Source organism: Silurus meridionalis, chromosome 16 (assembly GCF_014805685.1).
Source record: "Silurus meridionalis isolate SWU-2019-XX chromosome 16, ASM1480568v1, whole genome shotgun sequence".
Classification (NCBI taxonomy): domain Eukaryota; kingdom Metazoa; phylum Chordata; class Actinopteri; order Siluriformes; family Siluridae; genus Silurus; species Silurus meridionalis.
In genome coordinates this window covers 8562548-8573784 of record NC_060899.1, presented here as the reverse complement: position 1 = coordinate 8573784, position 11237 = coordinate 8562548, and positions in this window count along the sequence as shown.

Genomic DNA, 11237 nt, shown 5'->3' with positions numbered 1-11237 from the left:
TATAAGGCAGAATTCCTGATTCATTATTAAATTCATTAACTAATCATTCCTGCTAAACAGTTAATTTTGACTGAGTTTACACAGAAAGATTAAACTGATCTCATGAAAGATGGACTCCTTATCTGATTTCAGGAACGTGTTTTTAAAGGTGTTGTAAAAGACACAATGTCATTGTAAAATAGTATAAGTACATGTAATTAGGAATCTAATTATAATGAACATTAGCATGAACATTTAATTAGGTTTAAACTCATTCCACAAATGATGATGTCTCTTGCTGAATCAGTTCTATCTCCCAATAAACTATCAACCTTCTCCCTCCTACTACAAATCACACAAGGCAGCTGACTCACAAAAACATCTCTGCAGAAAAGGCCATGACATCAACACACATATACACACACGCGTGCATGTGCACACACACACACACACACACACACACACACACACACACACACACACACACACACACACACACACACACACACAATGTACAATTCTGGGCAAAAATTGAAACAATATTTATTCAAATATCAGCATCAATTAAAGAAACACTCCTTTGGCAAAACATAGAAAGTTCTAACATATTTAAATTAATGACATACAAAACAGAAAGCTATTAGCTATATAGAAAAAAACAGTCAAACATTATTTTATTATCTTTATTAAAAATTCTTCATACAACAAAAATATGTAAAAGAAAGAGTAGACCATTATTCAGGTAATCCCTTTATACTTTTTGTTTATATATCTAAAACAACTCTTCTAACTGTTCAAAACAAATACCTATTTTACTATTAACACAGTCATTATAATACAAAATGGAAATAATATAAAAATACACAAATAAAGTCATCACATAGCAGAAATCAATTAGCATTTCCCGGTCAGGGAACCATCCCCAGCCACTCTCAGTGCCGGTCCCAAGCCCGGATAAATTGGGGAGGGTTGCGTTAGGAAGGGCATCCAGCGTAAAAACATGTGCCAAATCAAACGTGCGGAGGATCCGCTGTGGCGACCCCTAACGGGAGAAGCCGAAAGAAAGTTTTTAATTGTTAATTAAAAAACATTAATTCAGAGACACTATTATGTGCCCTAAGCAGTTTTATATATATACACACACACACACACACACACACACACACACACACACACACACACACACACACAGTATCGCACAAATGTGAGTACACCTGATATTAGTATAGCTTCTCAAGGGACAGTACTGAAACTTGGATATATTTTAGAGTAGTTAATGTGCAGCTTGTATAGCTGCATAGATTTACAGTCCTCTGAAAATAACTCAACATACAGCCATTATTATACAGCCATTTATTATTCTAAAATAGCTGGCAACAAAAGTAAGTACACCCTAAGTGATAACAGCTGTAAGTCATGTAACCATGCAAAGACACATGTCCTAGTTATCATGTTCATGTTTTTGTCTGCTTGACAGAACCATACAAATGTGTGTATCTTGTATTAGAGCAGTGAAAATCTGGTGCTTTGAGAACAATTCTCTCATACTGACCACTGGATGTTCAACATTTACATTTACATTTACATTTGCGGCATTTAGCAGACGCCCTTATCCAGAGCGACGTACAAAAGTGCTTTAAATCTCTAGTAATGAATAAATCTACACTGGTACGCAAGATAACAAACTTAATATAAATATAACTTGAATTCTACAAACTTGGAAAGTGCTAATTTAGGTATTTCAACATGGCACCTAATGGCAAAGAACTCTGTTTGACTCAGATGATGTCCAGCATGTGTGGAGACGCCCTGATGAGGAATACCAAGAAAATTGTGTCTTGCCTACAGTAAAGCATAGTGGAGTGCTGCTGGTACTGGGAAGCTGTGGTTCATTGAGGGAAACATGGATTCCAACATTTACTGTGACATTCTGAAGCAGAACATGACTCCCTCCCTTCATTAACTGGGCCAAACGGCAGTTTTCCAACGACCCCAAACACACCACCAAGATGACCAAGTATGTCTCTAGACCTGAACCGTATTGAGCACCTGTGGGGCATCCTCAAGCGAAAGGTGGAGAAGCACCATGTGCCTTACATTCAGCAGCCCCTGATGTCATTATGCAGGAATGGAAGAGGATCCCAGCAACAAGGGCAGTACTAGATAACAGTGGTGCTCACACAAAGTATTGACACTTTGGACACAGTTTAGAGATGTTCATTTAGGGTGTATTCACTTCTGTTGCCAGATATTTTAAAATAATGACTATATGTTGAGTTATTTTCAGAGGATTGTAAATCTGTATGATATATTATTAATTGTGCACATTTCCCATCAACTTAAGGTATATTATGTTTTGATAGAATGTCAGTAAGAATTTAACTATAGATGTGAGGTAATTGCTCATTTGAAGTCATGTCCAGCACTCCTCTGGCTGCCAGGCTTTCTCGGTGAAAAAAACAGGCCTAAAGCTCTGAAACAACTTCATGTGGATACTCAGCAATAAACTGTTTTGCAGTGTACTAGATGAAGAATGCACTATGCTCTGGAAAACTCAGGACTGGAGTAGGACACCTTCACGATATGTGATATTTGTCTCTCTGACACTAACTGAATACCTTATTATTAGCAACAGCTATTTCACAAAGACTATGGTGGGTCCTCCAAATAATCTCAATCTTATAATAAATTAATGAATGCAAACTGTTTTAATCATTGATATGCTGACACTCTTTTTATAAGCAGATATTCATGAATTATTAATGGCAGTCATCTTATGTGATGTTCAGTACATTTTCTACCATAGGAGAGTATTCAGGAAAAAGGACTTTGCACGTTCTAGTTTCTCAATAACATGACACTAATTTTTTTTAATCAGAAAAAGCAGTAGGTGGAGCTTATATCTTATATTATACTAATAACAAGAACTTACTCTCAACTATATTTATATAGTAATTCTGTATTACTGTAAATAACAATCATATTCATAGGCAATTTGTTGTGGTATAAATTTTTTTTTTAAATACAGGAAAATAATGCCATCCTCAAATCATACATCCTGTCATTGATTATCTTCCAATAAAAGCAATTAATTTCCAAATGTATTACTTCATTTAAATCAAGGCAGCCATTTTGCTAAATTTATATTTGCAGGTGTCTGTGGCACTGTTGATGAGGTTGCTGATTTTGGCTTTAACAACCATTTCCTAAAGACACCACACACTGAAAGGGCTGATTGGGCCAGAGAAGCTGTCTTCTATGGACAGCAAGAGCACAGGGGTTGTTCAGAATAATACCTCCTTTCTGGACCAGACGTAAAAACACTACTGAGAGAAGATAAAAGAGTACGAAATACATATACTGAATAGAAAACAATCCAATTTGTCTTCCACTTTCTATTTGACCAAACTGACCTGATGTATGTCGTTATACAGAGAAAACCTCTGGAAGTATTCTGTAGCAGCAGATGCAGCTCATACTGCCTTCCACAGCTGATACCCAGATCCTCCTGAATAATAGCTGAGGCATCCTTGGCAGTGATTATAGTTTCTAAAGCTAAAAGGTTTGGAAATGGTAAATACTGGTATTTGACAATGTGCCAGTATAGTACATAATCTCAGAGTTCACCTTAGGATTCCGCTCATCTCTGGACCGTTTTAAAAAGGTGTTGGTCAACTATTTTCTCCCTATGTTTTTAAGTGAAGTATTAAATTTATTAAATTCCCCTTTCAAATGTTTTTTTTTTTACTTCCGTATCATCTCCTATGTTTTTGTGTTGTAAGTATGAGTAAGTCCGACCCATTTTCACAGTGCCAACCAGAACATTCTGTCTGAAAACATCTGTAATGTGCCAAAGTCAACATGTAGGCGAGAATGGCTATTGATGCAATAATCAGGCACACACAAGACTTCCATAAAATTATTGCACAGTTACAGTTTTTCCCAGTTGCTTTAAAGCATTACTCAGATCAGAAATGAAATTCTCGAAACTACTTGTTCAACCTCCACATCAGGGACTCATTTGTGCTCATCATAAGAACATTTGTTGTTGCTTTGTTTAAATTGCGAATGCTTTTGTACATTCATTTAATATATGTGTACAAGTGTCTGTGGTTTCCTACATTATCAGCTATGTATATCATGTTAAACAAAATATATTATACTGGTTTCACCTGAATAGTTTTAACCCCAAAACATCAGCTCATTGCATAAGTCATTGAATGCAAAATACAAACCCAATTCCAAAAAAGTTGGGACACTGTACAAATTGTGAATAAAAACAGAATGCAATGAGGTGGAAGTTTCAAATTTCAATATTTTATTCAGAATACAACATAGATGACAAATCAAATGTTTAAACTGAGAAAATATATAATTTTAAGGGAAAAATAAGTTGATTTTACATTTTTTGTCAGTCGCTTTGGTGTGTTTCTCAGATCAGAAATGAAATTCTCAAAACTACTTGTTCAAACTCCACATCATTTAGTCATTTGTGCTCATCATAAGAACATTTCTCATTGCTTTGATCAAATTGTGAATGCTTTTGTACATCATTTAATCGATTGTGTACAAGTGTCTGCTGTTTCCTACATTATCAGTTGTTTGTCATGTTGATCAAAATGTATTATACTAGTTTCACCTAAATGGTTTTAACCCCCAAAACATTAAGGCATCAGTTCATTGTATAAGTCATTAAGTGCAAAATGGTTAAACCAGTTGTCAAAGATTGTCAAGCTCTTCTTCTTCACAGTTCAATTAAACTTTTTTTGGTAAATGTGTCTTGAATTGAACCTTGAATGTCACTAATAAAGGGGCGTGGTCATAGTCAGATCAACCAATAATCAACTAGTTCTCTGAAATAGGTCAAGGCTGAATCTTGTGAACCTTTACTGTAATTGGCGAGTGTATATAAAAAAAGCAAAACACAGATTTACAATTGTTAAAAATGAATTAACAACTAGGACATGAACATGGTCGAGAGCCAAGAATAAGGATGCATGCTGAAAGGGTAAGGAGGCAAAATAGAGGAAGAGGAAAAAGAGGTTAGAGACATAGACACATTTCAGATGAAATTAGAGCCACTATTGTGGACCATGTTGTCAATCATGGCCTCACAATGGTATTGCAAGGGATAATATCTGTTGTGATGTGGATGAAAATCTGTGGCCCGACAGACTGGGACGTCAGGGGGTAGAGACAGATTGCACTGTATAGTGCGGCATGCGCAGTTCAACCTACGAAGTGTTTCCTATGTTTACCTTTTGGAATTTTAATTTGTGTCTTTTTATTTTCTATCACAATGACATTATATCTTAATTTTTTAGTCAGTCCACTAGTAAAGAACAATAAAAAAGTGAATCCTGTCCAGTCTCTTACAATTCAATATCCCGCATGCATTTTCAATACTTGTAATCCAAAAGATAGTTTATATCAGGAAATACTCAAATAAAGCATTGTCATATTGAAAAAATGACTAAACATTTTGACTATCTTGTTCGTAAACAATGATGAAATGACCTATTATTTTGAGGCCAATGATATGTTCATTGACACAAATACTTACTTTTGAGAGAAGTACTAAGGATTTTGAGCAAAAAACAGGCTTTTGCAAGAAATCCAATGTATTGTGCTGTTTGTACACATTGTTTTGAGAATGCACTTACTGATTTGCAAATCATAAAGATGATTCGAAAAAATGCTCCAAAGCAACTGAGAAAAACTGTACATTTCATGGCATCAACACATCTCAAAAAAGTTGGGACAAGGCCATGTTTATTACTGTGTGGCATCCCCTCTTCTTTTTTTATAACAATCTGCAAACATCTGGGGACTGAGGAGACAAGTTGCTCAAGTTTAGGAAAAGGAGTGTTGTCCCATTCTTGTCTAATACAGGCTTCTAGTTGTTCATCTGTCTTAGGTCTTCTTTGTTGCATCTTCCACTTTATGATGCGCCTGGCATTGACATGTTGGAAAATGCAAGGTTTTTCCTGAAAGAGACAACATCTGAATGGGAGCATACATTGTTCCAGAACTTGGATATACCTTTCAGCATTGATGGTGCCTTTCCAGATGTGAAAGCTGCCCATGCCACACGCACTCATGCAACCCCATATCATCAGAGATGCAGGCTTTTGAACCGAGCGCTGATAACAACTTGGGTTGTCCTTGTCCTTTTTTTTTGAGTCCGGATGACATTGCGTTCCAGTTTTCCAAAAAGAGCTTCAAATTCTGATTCGTCTGACCACAGAACAGTTTTCCACTTTGCCACAGTCCATTTTAAATTAGCCTTGGCCCAGAGAAAACGCCTTCAATTGTTTTTAGAATGTGTAGCTCTCATGAAATCCAAATTGAGCCAATATTTGGCATGACATTTCAAAATGTCTCACTTTCAACATTTGATATGTTATCTATATTCTATTGTGAATAAAATATAAGTTTATGAGATTTGTAAATTATTGCATTCCTTTTTTATTCACAATTTGTACAGTGTCGCAATGGAATCGGAATTTGTAGGTTTTTTTGTCGTGTTTGTAGTTTAACCAGCTGTCATCATCTGTCAAGCTTGAATTTCTATTGAACTTTTTAATTGTAAATGTTTCTTGAATTGACGAATTGTGCAGATGAATCTTGAATATCACTAATAAAGGAGAGTGAATGTCATAAGATCAACCAATAATCAACTAGCTGACTCTAAAATAGGTCAAAGGTGAGTCTTGTCAACCTTCAATTGGTGACAGAGCAAAAAAGTACAAAATGTACAGTAAAATTGTGACTCCTGTCCAGTCTATTGCAATCAATATAAATCAAATATGCAATCAAATGAATCAATTCGTGCTGTTAAGATGTATAGATGCCAAACAGAAGAAATTCAGCCTTGTGCATTTTCAATAATTGTAATCCAATCCATAGTTTATATCAAGAAAAGCTGAATATCATACATTATACTAACTGATTAAACATTTAGACTCTTTTGTTTAAAAACAATGACAAAAGGACTTGTCATTCTGATGGTAATGATTTGTTCATTGACACAAATACTTACTTTTGAGAGATGAATTAAGGATTTTGAGAAAAGTACAGGCTTTTGCAAGAAATCCAATGTGTTGTGTTATTTGTACAAATTGTTTTGAGAATGTAGCTACTGGTTTGCAAATATTAAGGATGATTTGAGAATATGTCCTCAATGATATTTGTGCCACTTAAAAAAAAAAAACGTAACAACAGTTTAGCCTGACTTTTTTACTAATATGCAAAAAAGTAAACAATGTAAAATTTTCATCAATTTACACACACCAAAAAAATTATTTAAAAATACATTACAGTTCCCATGTTTTTTTTTTTTTTTTAACTGTCTATATCTGGTCCCACTCGTATCCAGCACTTATATCCCCCAATCGTTGATTGGATCCACATAGCCAATCAAGGCTAGAGATTCTTGAACGGCAGCTTGAAATGTCTTATCCATTCAAAATAACTATTTATGCTTCAGCATACAGTATGTAATGCTGATTTTTTCCTAAAGAAGGTCAAATTCCAATAACCAACCTCTAATAAGGATGAAATCAGTAAAAGAACTACTGCAGAAACTCTTGTTTTAAATAATGAAAAGCTCACGGAAGAGTTTAAACATTTGTACCTGTCACAACTCTTGCATGCTGGGTTGAGAATTAGGTGAGCATTCAACTGTTCTACACTGGAGCTGATAAATGAATCTGTCCTTGAGATACCAGTAGAACTCGTGTCCTGTCCTCTGCCAGTTGTCTTCATACTGCCTATACAGCAGTTTTTCTGTCACAAATCTATCTGCATTTTCATTGCAAAATATAGGACACTATAATAACTGCAAAACAAAGGCAGGTGCAAAGTGAAGATACTGTCAGCGTAGATACCAATCGCATGATAAATTACCACTATTCGGAACACAATCAAATTAATAAAACTTTCCGAAAACTGGCAATTATACATTCAAGATATGGGAGAAATTATCTGGCGCATGACTTACCACACTATCCCAGGCAGGGTTATATCGTTCTACAACTATTAGAAGCACTTCCCATGTCGTTTATCAAGTTTTTAAATGCCAAAGGGGTTTAAAATGCTCTGGAAAAAATAATCTATGCTATATAAATCTATGCTATATGCTATATATTTTTTTTAAATTGTGATTTATAAAATTGGCCATAAACACATAGTTTTTTCCAAAGAGTGTGGTAGGGTTGTTCATATGGACAAGAAATTTTGGACCAAGGGCAAGTGTCATTAAATGCTGCCCAATTTATTTGATAGTCCATATTGTCAATGGGTACATGTCTGAGCTCTTGCCTTGCTGATGTGGTGATTCCAGAACAGTCTCTGTCACTTTCAAACTAAAGTATCGGTTGATATATTTAGCAAAAAAGAATATACCCTTCCTTCACGGGGTTAAAATCCTTAGTATGGTTAACATCTACTATGGCTGCATTAAGGTGAGTTGGACCAGTTTCTGGAGACATGTTTTCTTTAATGTTGATGGTTTTTTAGCAGCTCTTCTAGATAAATGCAAAAAAAAAAATAAAAACTTGGACAAATTTGCTGAAATATAAATTCCTACTTATATGTTGTATGCATAATTTGTGAGAAAAACTGAAACATGATTTGTTGTGAAATACACTATATTGCTAAAAGTATTTGCACGTCTGACTTTACATTTAAATTAACTTGAGTAACATCTGATTCTTAATCTATAGGGTTCAATATGATGTTGGCCCTGTGCAGCTATAACAGCTTTAACTTTTCTGGGAAGGCTCTCCACAAGCTTTGGGAGTGTGTTGAAGGGAATTTTCGACCATTCTTCCAGAAGCGCATTTGTGAGGTCAGACACTGATGTTGGATTCATCCCAAAGGTGTTCTATCAGGTTGAGGTCAGGTCCACACCAAACTCACATATCTATGTCATTATATACCTTGCTTTGTGCACTGGTGCGCATTCATGTTGGAACAGGAACGGGCCATCCCCAAACTATTCCCACAAAGCTGGGAGCATGAAATTGTTCAAAATGTCTTGGTGTGCTGAAGCATTATGAGTTTCTTTTTAACTGGAACTAAGGGGGCGAGCCCAATTCCTGAAAAACAATCCAACATCATAATCCACCTCCACCAAACGTTACACTTGCAGTCAGACAAGTAACGTTCTCCTGGCAACAGCCAAACCCAGGCTCATCCATCGGATTGCCAGACATTGAAGTATGATTCAGTACTCCAGAGAACACGTCTCCACTGCTCTAGAGTCTAGTGGTGACGTGCATTACACCACTGCATCCGATGCTTTGCACTTAATGATGTAAAGCTTTGATGCAGCTGCTCCACCATCGAAACCTTTTCCAGGAAGCTTTTTGAGGACTGTTCTTGAGCTAATCTGAAAGCCACATGAAGTTCAGAGGTCTGGAGCTATTGACTCTGCAGAAGGTTGGTGACCTCTGTGCACTATGCAAGAATAGCAAAGTCCACTAAAGGCGGTAGATCATTCTCACATTTAGCTCCTAAACTTTGGAATAGTCTTTCTGACAGTGTTCGGGACTCTCCCAGTTTAAGTGCAGATTAAAAACGTATCTTTTTATCAAAGCCTACACATAACATACGTGTCACATCATAACCTTGTGCCCCAGAAGATCTGATCACATGCACATTATCAACTTGTGCTGTTAATATCATGAACCGCAGCTACGCTAATTTCTTTCCACTGCTTCTCTTTCTCTCCCCACCCTGAGGCATCCTGAGGTTTGGCCAGCTCCAGTTACGTCCCACCTCATGAAGATTATAGACCTTTAAAGAAGTAGATGTCGAACTTGCAAACATCCCGAACCATCTAGAGACGTACCAGTGCCAATTGGATCCCACTACGTGTGGTGTTTTGACATTGGACCTCCTGGAGTGTTTAAAGGCTCTGGCATGGAGAAGCTGATGCTGGATCTGTGATGATCACAAATGTTGAGCTATTTTATGAGTTGCTCAGTAGCTCCTAGTTTTATAACCATAAAGACTGTATAAGACCGTAGAAAGAACATTATCTATAATCACACACTCCAGTGCTTATGTTATTTGTCACTCTCCAGTGTTCTGTATTGTTAAAAGATTTATGATCGAACTCTTGATGAGGATGGATTCCCCTTTGGAGTCTGGATCCTCTCAAGGTTTCTTCCTCATAACATCTAAGGGAGTTTTTCCTTGCCACAGTTGCCACGGCTGCTCATCAGGGATAATTGCACACCATTCACCTTGACTGTTGATTTCTGTTAAGCTGCTTTGAGACAATGTCTGTTGTGAAAAGCGCTATAGAAATAAACTTGACTTGACTATGCGTCTCAGCATCTCTGACCCGCTCTGTGATTTTACGTGGCTTAACACTTCGTTGTGTTGTAATACCACTAACCGTAGACTGTGGAATATTCAGTAGCGAGGAAATTTCACAACTGGACTTATTGCACAGGTGGCATCCTGTCACGGTACAGCAAAGAGAAAGCGGTTTTATACACCTGTAACCATGGAAGTGATTGGAACACCTGAATTTAATGATTTGGATGGGTGAGTAAATACATTTGCCAATATTGTGTATCTAGCATTGTGCTAAAGAGCCCCCTCCTGGTTACTATGAGATTACTTACATGGTTCATTTTTGTTGGGTTATAAATCACCATTTACAATAATTTAATATCATATTGACATTTCATGATTGTGGCAATCGTTTTTAAAATATACCTAAATTAAATGTGTGTAATTTATGAACAAACAGCAGCACCCATGAGCATACTCCCTCAGGATATCGGCAGTGATCAGGCCTTTTCATCAGACTGCTTTTTATTTCAAAGCATTTAAAGAAGCCTGCTACACCAAGTCACATGGTAAACTCAGGACTCTCTTCTAATGCTAACTTGCTGCCCTTGACATTGTGTACAAACAATTCACCTATGTGGAAAAATATAACCATTCATTAATACCAAATGAACTAAAACAAAGAAACAACCACGAAAACATTTAGTCATGTTACAAAGCAAATACAGAAGTCAAGTTTGCTTAAATGTTCTACGCATCAGAAACAGAATAAAGAAAATTACTTGCATCAACCAAATAACTGTTCTATGGAATGTACAGGCACAAATTTACAAATGGTATGTTTTGTTAATATCAATAACCTGAATATAAAATAAAGCTGAACATTTAAACTAACCTAAAATTAAACTAGATTATAGCTATATAATTATATTATATATAATGGATATAAT